At 40.6% G+C, this 15,665-nt stretch overlaps 1 pseudogene; it reads right to left on the reverse strand.

The window, feature by feature from the left end:
* Positions 1-8,405: 8,405 nt before the first annotated feature.
* On the reverse strand, positions 8,406-14,092 carry LOC130034152 (nucleolin-like; annotated as a pseudogene).
* Positions 14,093-15,665: the final 1,573 nt, after the last annotated feature.

Genomic DNA, 15,665 nt, shown 5'->3' on the forward strand with positions numbered 1-15,665 from the left:
GTACTCTTCACCAGTATACACGTCTCTCTCTCCAAAAGGGACCTCCCTCACACTCCTTCAGTTTTGTGCTACCTCACTATACATCTTTGATGATGATGACCACCAAGTAGTGATTTTGGGATTTCTTGCCTCTGGTGTTGGTTTGTGTCTTCATTTTAAATGAGTTTCTTAAATGGTTTCCAAAATAGCTTGGGGAAATCAAATTTTAGTAGCTTTACTAAAATATTAATCACTGGACTTAAGTTTATATTTCAACCTAAATACATGAACCTATAAAATATCTCACTGGGAAAATTATACTATAAGGAAGCCCATATTGTAGCAATTAGGAGAACTGATTTGTAAGTCTTCTCATCTAAATATGTTGGGGTAGCCTAATTTTTACAGTGACTTAAAGTTTTTAAATTAGAAAAAGCTCCTAGAAACAATAAATCAATACATAACCATGTCGCTGGACCCACACCAGGCTGTTTCATTCGGGGCACCTCCCAGGGGGGTGGGTGAGACCCCTCCCCACCCCAAAGGACCCAGTCTCGGCAGCCGAAAACCTCCAGAACTCAACTGCCGCCATGCTTACAGCTCTTCTCCACATGCTCAAGGCCAGCCTCACCCATGTGTGAACCTATTCCTGGACCACGCAGCATATTTTGCAGCCATGCAACTCATACCTCGCACAACCCATACTCCAAGAGTACCACACCGTATTTGATGGTTTTTAAAATAGGGTCAATCAATCTTAGAGGGAAATATTTTCTTTTACAGATATATATATAAGCATACAAGGCTCAACCTTTAACAACATGATAGTGATCTCTTATAGAAGGGCTTAATGGCCCCTGGGTTAAATACAACAATCTTCACACTCTTTCCTCTAAGAAAACTTTTTGTAGCATTTTCAGCATTTTTTCATAATAAACAATACAAAATATACTATTTCGGTTCTGCTTTGGAGCAAGAGTTGGGATTCAGGATGGAAAAATCCAAAATGTGGTGGGAATGTGTAATAGTGATGGGATTGGTGTTTGAATATTAAATGTAATCAAATATTCTGAACTTTATAAAATAAAAATAATAAAATTAAAAATTAAAAAATCAATAAATCAATATAGCAAAGTGTCCAGCTACAAAGTCAATACACATGGGGCAGGAGCAGTAGTAAAGTGGGTTATCCTCAAGGAACAGCCATCCTGGTAGACTGGATAAAAGCCACTTAAAGGAGCGAGAGAGATAGTAGAGCGGGTAGGGCGCTTACCTTGCACAACAGCTGATCTGAGTTTGATCCCCGGCATAGTATATGGCCCCTAAGCCCCACCAGGAGTAGTTTCTGAATGCAGAGACAGGAATAACCCCTGAGGATTGGTGGATGTAGTCCAGATAAAACAAAACACAAAAATTGGTCACATTCTTTATAATAGTGTTCACATTTACAATAGTGTCCAAAAAATCATCTACGAATCAACTTAACAAAAACATGGGAGAAATATTCCATAATCACTTTAAATCACTTAAGAAAGAGATAGAAAATCTTAGGAAATGCAAAATTATTTCATGCTCATGGATTAGAAGAATCAATATTCTTAAAATGACTATCCTAAATGAACTATTATATAGATTCAGAGCAATTCCCATCCAAATTTAAATTATACTATAAATTATACTATAAAGCTGTAGTTATCAAAACTGCCTGGTACTGGAATAAATACAGGCTCTATGATCAATAGGTCAGGACAAAACCCCATATTTATATGGACAGTTAATTTTTGATAAAGGAGTTGAAAAATGAAATGGAGTAAAGATAGCCTCTTAAACAAACAGTGCTGGGAAAACTGGATAACTATATGTAAGAAATTTAAGTTGGATCCATGTCTCGCACCTTACAGAAAAGTCAATTCAAAGTGGTTCAAAGATCTTTAGATCCAACCAGAAACTACAAAGTACATTGAGGAAAATATAGGCAGCATCCTCTGAAATTTGTAAACTCAAGGGTGTTTTCAATGATTTGTTACCACTGACAGAGGCAACAAAATAAAAAATAAACAAATGGCACTACATCAAATTAAACGGTTTCTGCATGGCAAAAAAAAAACCACAGGTGAAAACTAAAAGACAGCTAACTGAACGGGAAAACGATAATCAAATTCAATACATTAGATAAAGAGTTGATATCCAGGTTATGTAAAGTACTTAAGATCAATAACAACAAAAAATCCAAAAATCTTATCAACAAATGTGGAGAGGAAATGTACAGACACTTCTCAGAGGAAGACAGGTGGATGGCCAATAGGCAAGTGAAAAAGTGCTCAGCATCATTTATCATTAGACAAATCTAAATCAAGGCGTCAATAAGATACCATCTCACACTAGTGAGAATGGCACATATCAAAAATAGTAAGACATTCAAAAAATGTTGGGACATTATATGACTGAAAGCAAATCATGAGCAAATTTGTAACTGTGCACCTCACTGTGATTCAATGAAAAAAGAAGCCAATCCAAAAAATATAGTCAGAAAAATCTGTGCTGGTGTGGATGATGTGGAAAAGGAACTCTCATCCACTGCTGGTGGGAATGTTGTGTGGTACATCCCCTGTGGAAAACAGTATGGAGAGTTCTAAGTAAACTTACAATTGAACTGCCATATGACCCAGCAATCTCACTTTTGGGTATCTACCCCCAGGACACAAAAACACTCTCTCAAAAGAAGATATGCACACCATTATTCATTGTAGCACTTCTCGGTACAATAGCTAGTATGTGGAGCCAACCAAGGTGTCCAACAACAGATGAACAGATTAGGAAAATGTGTTATATATGGAACACTATGTAGCTGCAAGGAACAATGAAATAATCTAATTTACTACAACATGGTTGGAACTGTGAGTGAAGTAAGCCAGAAGAAAGACAAACACAGGATGATCTCAGTTATATGTGACATATAGAATACTGGGTGAGGAAATGTAATGTAGTAAAGGGGGATGCCTCGATCACCCTTGACATCAGAGTTTAGGGAGGAGAAGGATGGAGTAGGATACAAATCAAGCAGGGAAGGAAGAAGATAAGAAACAGAAGTAATGGGATAATAAGTGTCAGGGCTTTGGTTATACAAGTGATGTGGAGAATATATGTGTGCATAATTATATATCCAAATCACAGACTCAACAACAATGAAAACATGAGATCTAAGCAGCAACCATTGAACTTCGTAATGTGCTTGTCAAGGTAGCAAGCAAGGATGAGGACGGAATATGGGAACACTGGTGGAGAGAAGTTGACACTGGTAATGGGATTGGTGTGGAAATAACATATGCCTATTACTCAACATCAATAACTTGGTAAATCATGGTTGTTCTTTAATTATTTAAAATATTTTTTTGAAATTAGAAATTGGGATTAAAAGACAATGCATATTGCTGGAGGCCACATCATTTCCTAATGGCACTATTACTATAAACACATTACCTTAACTCTAATACATTTTAAATAAATAAATAAATAGGAGTCAGAGAGATAGCATAGTGTGCAGGGTGCTTGCTTTTCACACATCCAACCCACATTTGATTCCTGGCACCATATATGGTCCCTGGAGCACTCCAAGGAGTGATTCCTGAGCACAGAGCAAGGAGTTAGCCCTTAGCACCACCAGATGTGGCCCAAAAGCAAAATTTAAAAAAAGAAGGGAAGAATGACGAAATGAATAAAAATTGAGTACATTGGACCAGGCATGTAGCTCAGTGGTAGAGCACTGCTTCACATGTATGATAATAATAATACCTTATCTCTAAGATGATTTTGAGAGTCTCGTGGCATATATTACAATCTCTAAAACAATTTCTAACAATTCAAAATGTTAAAACTAAAAGTATTTTCGAGGGAGGAACCTTATCATAGTAAAATTTCAATGAAACCAAAGAAGGCATAAATGGAGGAACAGAAGACATTTTAAAAAAGATGAATTGGGCTAGCTCTTCAAGCTCATGTTTTCTCTTTTTTTATTTTTATTAGTGAAACACCATGAGGTACAGTTGTAGACTTACAGATTTTTGTGCTTGGGTTTCAGTTATACAATGATCGAGTACCCATGCCTCCACCAGTGCACATTCTCCACCACCAATGATCCCAGTATCCCTCCCATCCCCCATCCCCTCATCCCACCCTGCCTCTGTGGCAGGGCACTCCCTTTTGTTCTCTCTCTCCTTTTGGGTGCTGTGGTTTGCAAAAGAGGCACTGAGTTGCGATCATGTTCGATCTATACTCCACTTTCAGCCTGCATCTCCCATCCTGGGTGGATCTTCCCAACACCCTTTATTTGGTGCTCCCTTCTCTATCTGAGCTGCCTTTACTCCTAGAGTGTGCGGCTGGCCTCCAAGCCATGGAGTAACCCTCCTGGTATTTATCTCGGCTATTCTTAGGTGTTAGTCTCCTATTTTGTTACTTTATGTTCTCCAGATTAATGCAATCTTACTATGGCTGTCCCTCTCTTTCTGACTCATTTCACTTAGCCTGATACTTTCCATGTAGTACCACTTGTATGTAAATTTCATGACTTCATCCTTTCTAACAGCTACTTGCTTTCTCTATGTCTTGTTATCTCTTTCCACTCTGGAGAAGCCTGTGCTCTCTTTCTCTCCCCTCACATCTTTCTAAGTAAGTTTCAATTAAAAACGATCTTGCTTCATCAAGAAAAAGATACAATCAACAAAATTTCAGATCTGAATTTAACCACATTAGTAGTTCATGAAAATGGAATCAAGACCCCAGTGAAAAGGTAGTGGTTGAGGTGGGCAGGGTGAAGGGGAACTGAGGACCTTGGTGGTGGGAAATGTGCACTTGAGAAGGGATGAGTGTCGCAACATTGTGTGACTGAAACTCAATAAAGAACAACTTTGTAATTTTGTATTTCGTGGCGGTTCAATTTTTAGAAGGCAGTGATTGGGACCAGGAAAATGGTTCAAATAGTTTGAGTGTATGCTTTGCATGCAGAAGCCCCCAATTTGATCCCTGGTATGGTCCAGGTTTAGCCCTGCATGCCTTTCTAAGCATTTGGCTGAGTGTTCCAGTATCCCCTAACCATTGCTTGAAAGACAAAAAGAATAAAAAGGCAGAGGGTGTCACACTAGATAAGAAAGCAAGGACCGCTGGTGTCTGCCTGTAAGAGATAACCCTGAGGGCTGGAGATACAGAAGAGTTGGCCATTCTATCCCCAGCACCACCTATGGTCCCCTGATCACCACCAGGGACCACTCCTGAGCATAGAGCCAGATAAAGGCCCTGATCACATCAGGGTGTGCCCCCCCCCCACATCACATACCCTAAAATAAAAAAATAAAGTGGAGTCCCTTACAATAAGCTTTCATTATGTCACAGTATTGGGGGTGAAAGATAATAGAGTGGGTAGGATGCTTCACTTGCATGCGGCTGACAAAGGTTCAATACCAAAACCCAATATGGTTCCCCTGAGCTCACCAGGAGTGATCCCTGAGCACAGAGCCAGGAGTAACTCCTGAGCACTGTAATATGTGCCCTCCCCCCAAAAATAAGACTCAGTATTATAGCTTCAGCATCTCTTTGAGGATGGGAACTCAACACTGTCTATTTGAAACCACACTAGTAAGATGCTCTTGCCTGAAACCATTCTTTATTTCATGACTTCATTTAATCAAGTTCTAGATCTTTACCAAAAATTGGGGGAGATGAATTTCTACCATTTTTTTTTCTGTGACCTTTCAAGTCCGTTTTTATTTGATATAACTACACTTTCGGGTAGCTTAGAGTTTGGCACAAGAAACTCCATTTTGCTGATTCCATATTAACAACAAAACCTTGTGAGATGCAGTCAGTTATTTTCCTTGTTTGGATGAATTTGCTCCAATAAATTAACATAGGTAGTATAAAAAGTATTACTGCTAAGAGGATACCTTTAAAGACTTAATGTTTCAAAGTGATGAGGAAAATAGACCCCTGTCCACATTTCAAATTGACTAATTAAGCCAGAGAGCAGATGTGGTGAAGAGGCAGCTGAGTCAGGGCAACATGTCCTAACTATGAAGTGCATTCAGGATGTCCTTGAGATAGTCATAGTCTCGTTTGGTAACCTAGGTAACCTGGGAATGTACTCTGAATGTGCTCATGTCCTTGAAGTGGTCCAGACGCTGCTTTGCAAAATAACGCGTGCTTGAAAATTTCTGCTTCTCTACTCTCCTGCCTTCATTTGCTCCATCCCCCATCAGATATTCTATAAAACAGGCTCTCTCCTTTGTTTGGAGCCCACTCTTTGTTCAACTAGGTCAGCTAGAAAAAAATGAAGTGTTCTTTCGCTTCTCAAGGCGTCCTGCTTGGTCTTTCGCTGATTTTGGTGGAAATTTCCACAACAAAACGAAACCATTTCATTTTACAGCTACTTTCCATTTAAAAAATGGATCCCAGATTTTGTTTCTTGAATATATTTGTTGTAGTTTGTATTTTAATTCCTGACTTTGGATTTGCATAGACACCAGATTCTAATTATGCCATCCTGAGGGAAAATTCTCATAAAAAGGGAGATTCAAGAATGCAGACAAACTTCCAGATCTCTTAGTGTCCATGAAAAATGTCACATGTAGGAGACGGAGCAATAGTAGAGTGGGTAAGGTTCTGGTCTTACATGTGGGTGACCCAAGTTTGATTCCTCAGAACCATACATAGCCCTCTAAGCCCTTCCAGGAGTGATCCCTATGCATGAAACAGTAGTAAGCACTGAACATCGCCATACTTGGCCCCCAATAACAAACCAAAAGCTTAAGTGTAGAGGCTGAGAGAGATGACTCAAAAGACTGAACACAGACTTTGCATATGGGAGACCTGAGGAAAAGGTCCAGCAGCAAAGAGTCCTGGAGCACCCCTGAGAGGGACCCTTGTGCACCCAGTCAGGAGCAACCCCTGAGCACTGCAGAGTGTGGCCCCCTCCTATGACCCGATAAAGCAAGCTTTTCCTTGAGATATTATATACCCCAAATCATTTTAATTATTATGCTAAAGTTATTGTTACAATTCTTTAAAAATCACTTAATTAAGGACAGAAACAGCCTTGTGGTGAAAGGTTTAAGAAAACATCATCCATCCACTGTTGGGTTCCAAGTAATTAGGAGCCACAGCTGTGCTGATAAGGGCTGAGAAATCGTGTGCCTTGACCCTGAGCAGTCCTCTAAGCTGGCTATGGGATTTACGTCAAATATCTGTGCTGATAAAGGTTGGGAGAAGGTTTGCTCTGGCCCTGAGTGGGGTAAATAATTTATTCCCATGTGAACTGTATCTTGCTCTCCCTTTTGAGGTATGGATGTAACTATAGTTAAGCTTGCAAAATTTTAATTGACACTTTGGAATGTACTTTTGGAATAGAAATGCAACCTCAGTTTTTGAAGCATTTGTCAAAATGGGTTAGAGTTCCACAACTCATCATGATCCCTGGGCCCACTGTGATGAAATAAACTTCTGCCCTACTCCACTTATATGTCTCGCCTTTCTCATTGAGTTATGATTAACTCAGGCACAACAGTGCAAGACTTTTACCCACGTATTTTTTTAATTTCTCTGAGTGTATTTGTTTGGGTTTTTGTATTGTGTTTTGTTTCTGGGTCATGCTCAGGGCTTACTCCTGGCTCTGTGCTTAAAAATCACTCCTGGAAGGGCTCAGGGAGCCATATAAGGATCCGGGGACTGAATCAGGGTCTGCCACATGCAAAAGCAAAAATCCTGCCAACTGTCCTATGACCCTGGTGCTGATAGCATTTGATTTTATTTTTCTTATATTATTTAAATATATTTATCATTTTAATTATTTTTAAAGTTTCATTGCATTCAGGGAGTGTAACCCAGAAACTTATGTGTGTAAGACATGAGCTCTGCTTTTCCTTTCAAGTGCTCTCTCGTGTTACTGAACAGAGCAGACCTTTCCTTAAGAAAGAATTCTTCCTGGGGCTGGAGTGACAATAAGGTGCTTGCTTTGCTTACCGTCAACCCTGGTTTCATCCCTGAAACCTCATTTAGTCACCCAATCACCAACAAGAGTGAGCACAGAGCCAAGAATAAGCTCTAGAGTAGTGTCAGGTATAGTCTCCCCCACCAAAAAAAAAGACCAAACAAAAATAAAAATTAAAGAATCCTGTCCTTGAAGCCAATCAAGAGCAGCGCCGAAGGCAACCAAAAGTGCTGTCGTGTATTCGAGGATTCACTAGTTTTGCCAAGAGAGTGGTCACTCCCATGTTCAAGTTAAGTCCCAAAAGACTAACCCCACTGGCTTTCCACCCACTTCAGAGGTCAGTCACGAGCCCAGGCTAGCCATCATCAGTGCTTCTATCAGTTGCTTTTGTTTTGTGTTTGGAGCAGTTCATTTGTAGAACAGCTTGTAGCATAAAGGAAATCACCTGCCATTAATGGTGTATATTCAAGGGTTCTACTAAAGGACAGAACCGAGCAGCTAGAAGGAGGAGGTCTGAAAGACCCTTCTCAAATACATCCTAGAGAGTTTCTGTTGCACTGAAGGAAATGTTGCTTCAAACCAGAGTTTTTGGTTCACCACTCCAGTGCTATTCTGTCCATCTGATTTTGACCTTTCTGATGTAGCACAGGGAAATGGATCATACATTTATTTCTGTTCCCTGCTTTTCTTCTAAGGTTTGTTGTTATTGTTGTTTGCTTTTTGGGCCATAACCGAGGATATTTAGGGGTTACTCCTGGATCTTCACTCAGGAATTACTCCTGGCGCTCCTCAGGGGACCATATGAAATGTCATGGGTCGAATCCCAGTTGACTATGTGCAAGGTAAACACCCTACCTGTTGTACTATCTCTCCAGTCCCACTTCTAAGATCTTGTCTGCTTCAGCTTCTATTTAAAATTCAATGCAAGCAATCCCTTTACCCTTTCCATTCTTGATGACTCATGTGATCTCCATAGTATCTTCAAACACTTTTTTTATTTATTCTGAGTAACTTTGTAAGGCAGATTTTTGGCCTAAAATGTTCTTGCATCTCGACCTTTCTTACCATCTTTTCCCTTTGGTTTGTCTAGTTAAATATTTACTATCAAACACTTTTAAACCACTAACTTTCACGGCTTTTTCCAAGTCTTCAACAGATTTAAAATCCACATAAGCAAACTTCCTAGACTCACCTCTGACATCTACAACACCAAGGTTATTTTTACCAAAAAGATCACTGATACCAGTTTTTAACTCAGGGGCAGGTTTATTGAAATTCAGGTTTTCAACAAGGAGATTGAAAGATATAGTTGGTTCATTATATTCTATTTTCTGATTCTTAGCTTCAGGAGCTGCTTTCTCTTTGACCATTTTTGTCTTTCTTTTCCCAGTGCTTCTTTGATAGGTTCTTCCTCATCTTCCTCATTCTCTTCTTCCTCCTTCTTTTCATCCTCCTCCTCATTATCCTCATCCTCATCTTCTTCAACCATATTCTTGGCCTTCACAGGAACAGCTTTTGTGGAAATGTTCTTCCCTTGGCTGGTGTAAAATCCATAGGCTCTTCTTCTGATGTCTTGTCATCGTTCTCATCATAGTCCTCAGCCTCATCATTTTTATTATCCTCATCCTTATCTTCATCTGAGGCACTAGCAACAGTAGCTGCTGTTTTATCACTGCTGGCTCAACTTCATCTTCATCCTACTCATCTTCATGATCTTCTTAACTGTCATCATCATCCTTATCATCCCTGTCTTCATTCTTGGATTTCTTGCCATTCTTTGCTTTCTTGACTGAAAGGATTGCCCTCTTCTTACCAGACATAGCTACCAGTGCTTTGCCTGATATGACAACATTCTTGCTAGCTGTTGCTGACTGGTGTAGCTACTTTCTTGGATGTTGGAGGGGCTTTTCCCTTTTTGTTAGGGATGACAACTGCTTTCTTAGGTGGTGTACCCACTGCATCGTTTAGGGTTGAGGCACCATCATCTTCTTTGCAGAGTTGCGAGAGCCCTTCCTGTCTTTGTTCTGGGGAATGACAATCTCTTCTCCACTGCAGTCATCAGCTTGACCTTCCGAATATTTCTCATTGGGATATTTCCTTATTGTCACTATCTACTTCTCCCTCCTTGGGAGAAGGAGCCATTTTCTTGGTGTCACCTTGATTTTTACTGGCCTTTGCGAACTTCACCGTGATGGCAGCTTATGATTTTGGCTGAGTGTGTGGTGGGCAAGTGACATAGACAAACCAAAGGAATCCAAACGATGTCAATGGCAGACACTGGGACTTAAGAGTCTTGGCCCATGTAAGCTAGGTTGCCAGATAGAGTTTGAGACTGTTCCATGATTTATTTTTATATGGCTGAAAGTTTGTATCTTTCCACGCCCTTCATCTATCCCCCAACCTCACCTCTGAAGTCTTAAGGGAAAAAGCCATTAGGAACACACAAGAGGAAAAAATGTTCTTGTTCCCCAAATTATGCAACCTGAATTACCCCCACCAGAAACTCTAAATGCATGTTCTCACCCCCTCTTTGGCAAGCATAATTTGATGACATGTGATACATACATACATACATCTGATTTATGTAGCCAATGTTGGGACTAGGGACTTCAGAATGAACAATATAACCACCTACTATAATCACTTCCTGTGAAGGGGAAGGTGATCCTGGAATATTTAAATCATTCTCAACGAGATCTATTACACTGGCATTCTTGGGACTATATAGTCAAGCAAAGGAAGGATTCTGAATCCTCAAATCAAAGAACAAAAGTGAGGAGTCAGCTAGGGAAAGGGGAGTCCAGTGGTACAATTTGTAGTTTGGGAACTTAAATGGGTGCATTTAGGTAAAGGTAAAAGGTAAAGGCCCTCCCGTTGTTTGTTGATTTGCTCGAGCAGGCCCAGTAACGCCTCCATTGGAGACTTTGTTGTTACTGTGTCTGGCATATCGAATACGTCACGGGGAGCTTGCCAGGTTCTGCCGTGCGGGCGAGATACTCTCGGTTGCTTGCCGGGCTCTCCGAGAGGGACGGAGGAATCGAACTCGGGTCGGCCATGTTGGCTGCGTGCAAGGCAAACACCCTACTGCTGTGCTATCGCTCGTCATACTTATTGATGATCTGAGTGAACAGTGAGGTTTAACTGAAAAAGGGTTTTGTGGTGTTGGGGCACGGTTGAGGAACTGAGATACACCCAGGGGTGCTCAGGAGATCATGTAGTGCTGGGAATGGACCCTAGACCCCCCAATAATGGACTCACAGCCATTTGAATTATCTTTTGAACACATGAAATTCATTTTTAATAGCTGCTAGGGTGCCAGAGAGTAGTACAGTAGGTAAGGCACTTGTCTTGTGTCCACTTGTAACCCCCAAATGAAACAAAAGCAAATCAAACAAAAAGACAAAACAACACTCACCAGTCACAGACAGTTGTTCCACTGATGTAAAAAAACAGCTGCCAGGGATTTAGGGACCAGTCTTTTTGTGACCCCATCATCAAAAATTGTTTTCTAATACTTAGTTGTGTTTCAAGTGAGATAGTACAGGAGGTAAGCCACTTGCCCCACATACAGCGGATCATGAACACTATGTGTATTTCCCTGACCACACTGCCAGAGGTCACTAGAGCACAGAGCCAGGAACAATCTTTGAGCACTGTGGAGCTTACAAGCCCCAGCTCCCCACCTACCCAAAAGCCTAGCTCCACTCTCCTGCCTTAGAAATTGTTGGTTAGATTGGAATCTCCCACTTGGACCAGCACTATACTTCACCATCTTGAACACAAATAGCTGACAGGGTCCACAATGCAGGGCATTTGGAGAGAGTGATAGGTTGGAGCATGTAGAACAGATGATGCTATGACACATTCCCTCTAAATTATTGGCTGGGTGATGGAGAGATAGTAGAGCAGATACGGTTCTTGCCTTGCACATGAACAACCCAGGTTCAATCCTCAGCACTCTATATAGCCCCCTGTTCCCCACCAGGATTAAGTCCTGAACATACTCAGGTTTGGCCCAAAAAACAAAAAAATAATTGAAATTATTAGCTAGATTTTACTTATTCATTTATTGTTGGATGTCTAAAAGTTGTGCCCATTAGGCCCTGGGGCTCTACCCAGCAATCTTTGGTCAACTGTCAACTGAGAGGCTGGTTCATGCAGTGCCCAAAATATAGTGGAGCTCAGGTCTTGAAATTTCTGGAATTTCCCAGACCACCCTCTGGTTCTCTGGGCTATACCCAGCAATTCCTGGAGGAGCATGTGGAATTGGAGTGGACTGCATGCTAGGCAAGCGCCTCAACCCTGTTTTATCTCCGCAGTCCCTATGGATAGTATTTTGACAAATTTGAATCTAGTTATTCTGGATTTAACATTAACATCTAAACCTAAAATATCAAGTCAGTACCCAGAGCTTCAACAATTCATGTCCCAGCAAGACTAGTGACAAATTCCCTTAGTCCCGTCAACAGGACTCACTAACAGGATCACCTTTTAAGTTGTCCAGAATTTTCAGACCCCTGAGTCATACAACCCTAACTAAAAATCCATCGTGTTCCTAACCCAGCAGTGCTCTGGGCAGGGGACATCCAGGGTCACCCCTAAGGTTGCTCATGGTCTTCTAGTGCTGTACCTGGAAATACTCGGGGTAGGAGGTGCGTGTGGTGCTGAGGATGGAATCTAGGCATACCCCTAACCACTCTACCATCTCCCTGCCCATCATCATCATTTTACTATATATTGATAATGGATATCTAGTAGAAGAGCAATAGTTCTATCTCTGCAGAGCAGGAAGAGAATCACATTCTGTGGCAGAGAATTCTGAAAATGAGCAAGATTGAAATTCAATATTCACTGAGAGAGTTTCTATATTCTAGCATCATTTCTTCTAAAGACTATAATGAGATGACTAGATTCTGGCTTCTTTTTTTAAAAAAATTAAAAATCCATTGAATCACTGTGAGATACAACTTTACAGCATTGTCTATGATTGAATTTCATACAATGTTTCAACACCTATCCCTTCACCAGTGTCCACTTCCCTCCACCAGTGTCTCCAGTTTCCTCTACCCCCCTGACTGCCTGTCTGTATGGCTGCCATTTTTCTTTTTTCCTCTGACGAACTGTGATTTTCAGTACTGTGACTAAGAGGGTATCACTCATATCACTTTACCTCCTTTCAGCACTCAGTTCTTGTCCAGAGTTAGCACTTCCCACTGTCATTGTTGTAGTGGTTCCTTCTTTGACCTAACCACCATCCCCGCATTGTGGCTTCTTAAACTGTGAGTCATGAAGTTCTGTGGAGTTTATGGTACTGAATGTGGGCATTATGAAAAATTGGCTTGAGAAGAAATGTATGCTTATGATCAGTGTTTGAAATGTGTACCCAGTTTTCATGCTTGGGGACACATAAAATTTCTCAGTTAAAAATAAAATGCAGAGGGACTGGAGCAATAGCACAGCTGGTAGGGTGTTTGCCTTGCACGTGGCCGACCCGAGTTTGATTCCCAGCATCTCATATGGTCCCCTGAGCAGCCCCAGGGGTAATTCCTGAGTGCAGAACCAGGAGTAACCCCTGTGCATTGTCGGCTGTGACCCAAAAAGCAAAAATAAATAAATAGAATAAAATGCAGAAAGGGCTGGATAGATAGTCCAGTGGGTAGGGCACTTGCCCAGCAGAAGACCAATGTGGGGTCCATCCTCAGCACTTCATATGGTCCCCTGAGCCTATCAGGAGTGATCCCTGAACACAAAGCCAGGAGTAAGCCTTGAGAACAGCTGGTGTGGCTCCAAAATTTAAAAAAAAAATCAAAGGGGTGTGGAGAGATAGTATAGGAGGTAAGGTATATGGCTTACATGTGGCTGACCACACTTTAATTCCTGGCGTCATATATGGTTTACCAAGCACTGTCAGGGTTCACACATAAGCACCATTGTGTGTGGTCCCAACCCCTGCCACCTCACCTTTCAAAATACCAGAAAACATAATGGAGGGTAGATATTCATTAAACAAACTTACACATCGGTTACCATGCACCCTGTCAAATTGTAACACTTTCAAAAATCTACATGGGAGTCTTTCCTTATCCAGGTTTATCAAGGGTGCCACCCGGTGTCCTTACCCCATGGTTTCTGCACCATCTACGATCCCTTTCTGGGCTTCTGGACCCACGAAGTCCCTCCCAGAACACTCTCGGACCCAAAATAGCATGGATGCTAGTCCAAGCGACAATAGCACACCTTCATCCCCCAACTTTGAAGTAACCCTTGAGGGGTACTAGGTATATTTCCTCAAATATGGCTATTTTAACACTTCTGTACCAACGATCTATTAGAGAATGAACTGCATGACCATTGAAGTATCACAGATATCGTTAGACTAAAAGATTATAAAGAGTACTGCTTGCTGAAAATAAATTAAGTCCGACCTCAGATATCTGATATCTTGAACGCACATCATAGAACCCACAACTCTTTAGGAACAATGGTGAAACAAAAGATTTCAGACAGGACATCAGAAGTCCAGGTCTCTCACACAGGAAAAGAAGTCCAGGCAAAACATGGAATGCAAATAAAACCTAAAACCTTATCAGTGAGGATCTCAAATCAACGTTCCATACAATGGCCATTAAAAGAAAGCAATCACTGGAAGAAAAATTCAACCAACTTAAAGAGGAACTAATCCAGGATATCAAAGAGTCCATACACAAGGAATCAAATGAGTTAAAAAAATACAATAGCAAGTCATAGCAATAGAATTCAACATGCAGAGGAGTGTATCAGTAATATTGAAGACAAAATACTAGCCATCACTAATAACAAAGTGAAAAATGAAAAGAAAACAAATGGGAGAGATTCTTGACAGATAATAGCAAGAGAAATAATCTTTGAATCATAGGAATACCAGAAGGAAAGGAAAAAGGAAAAGGAAAGAACAGCTTGTCAAAGAAATAATAACTGAGAACTTTCCTGATATTTTGAGAGAGGCTCCTGCGCAGATTCATGAGGGCCAAAGAGTTTCAAACAGATAGTCTCAAGCAAAAGAATGCCAAGATATGTAATAATCAAAATGGTAAAATCAAAAGACAAAGAAAGACTACTTAAAGCAGTAAAAGAGAAGAAAATCCTCAGATATTAGGGAAACAATATAAAAATCACAACAGACCTTTCATATGACATCTTACAAGCTAGGAAAGAGTGGTATGACATTTTCAAAATACTGGCTATAAAAAACTTCCCGTCTAGAGTCCAGTACCTTGCAAAGCTCTCATTTATACATGAGGGAGGGATAAGAACCTTTTCAGACAAACAAAAGCTGGCAGAATTTGCAACAACTAAACAGCTAAACCAATCCTGCAAGAATTACTGAAAGACTACTTTTAAAAAAGACTCTCCAGAAACAACTGGTATACACACATGGCAACACAGCCCTTTACGTCAATAATCTCTCTGAATGTCAATGAACTAAACTCCCTTATAAAAAGGCATAGAATAGCTGGGTGGATTGGAAAAAAAATCCATCCTTTTGCTGCCTAAAGAAAATGCACCTGAACTTATAGGATAAATACAGATTTAGAATGTATGGATGGAACACAATCATACAAGCCAGTGGAAGAAAAGAAAGATGGTACAGCCATATTTACATCAGACCAAGTTCCATTCAATATAAAGGGACAATGATGGACACTACTTACTAGTCAATGGAACAATAGAT

The sequence above is a fragment of the Sorex fumeus genome, unplaced genomic scaffold (assembly GCF_029834395.1).
Source record: "Sorex fumeus unplaced genomic scaffold, SorFum_2.1 ptg000058l, whole genome shotgun sequence".
In the NCBI taxonomy this organism is placed as follows: Eukaryota; Metazoa; Chordata; class Mammalia; order Eulipotyphla; family Soricidae; genus Sorex; species Sorex fumeus.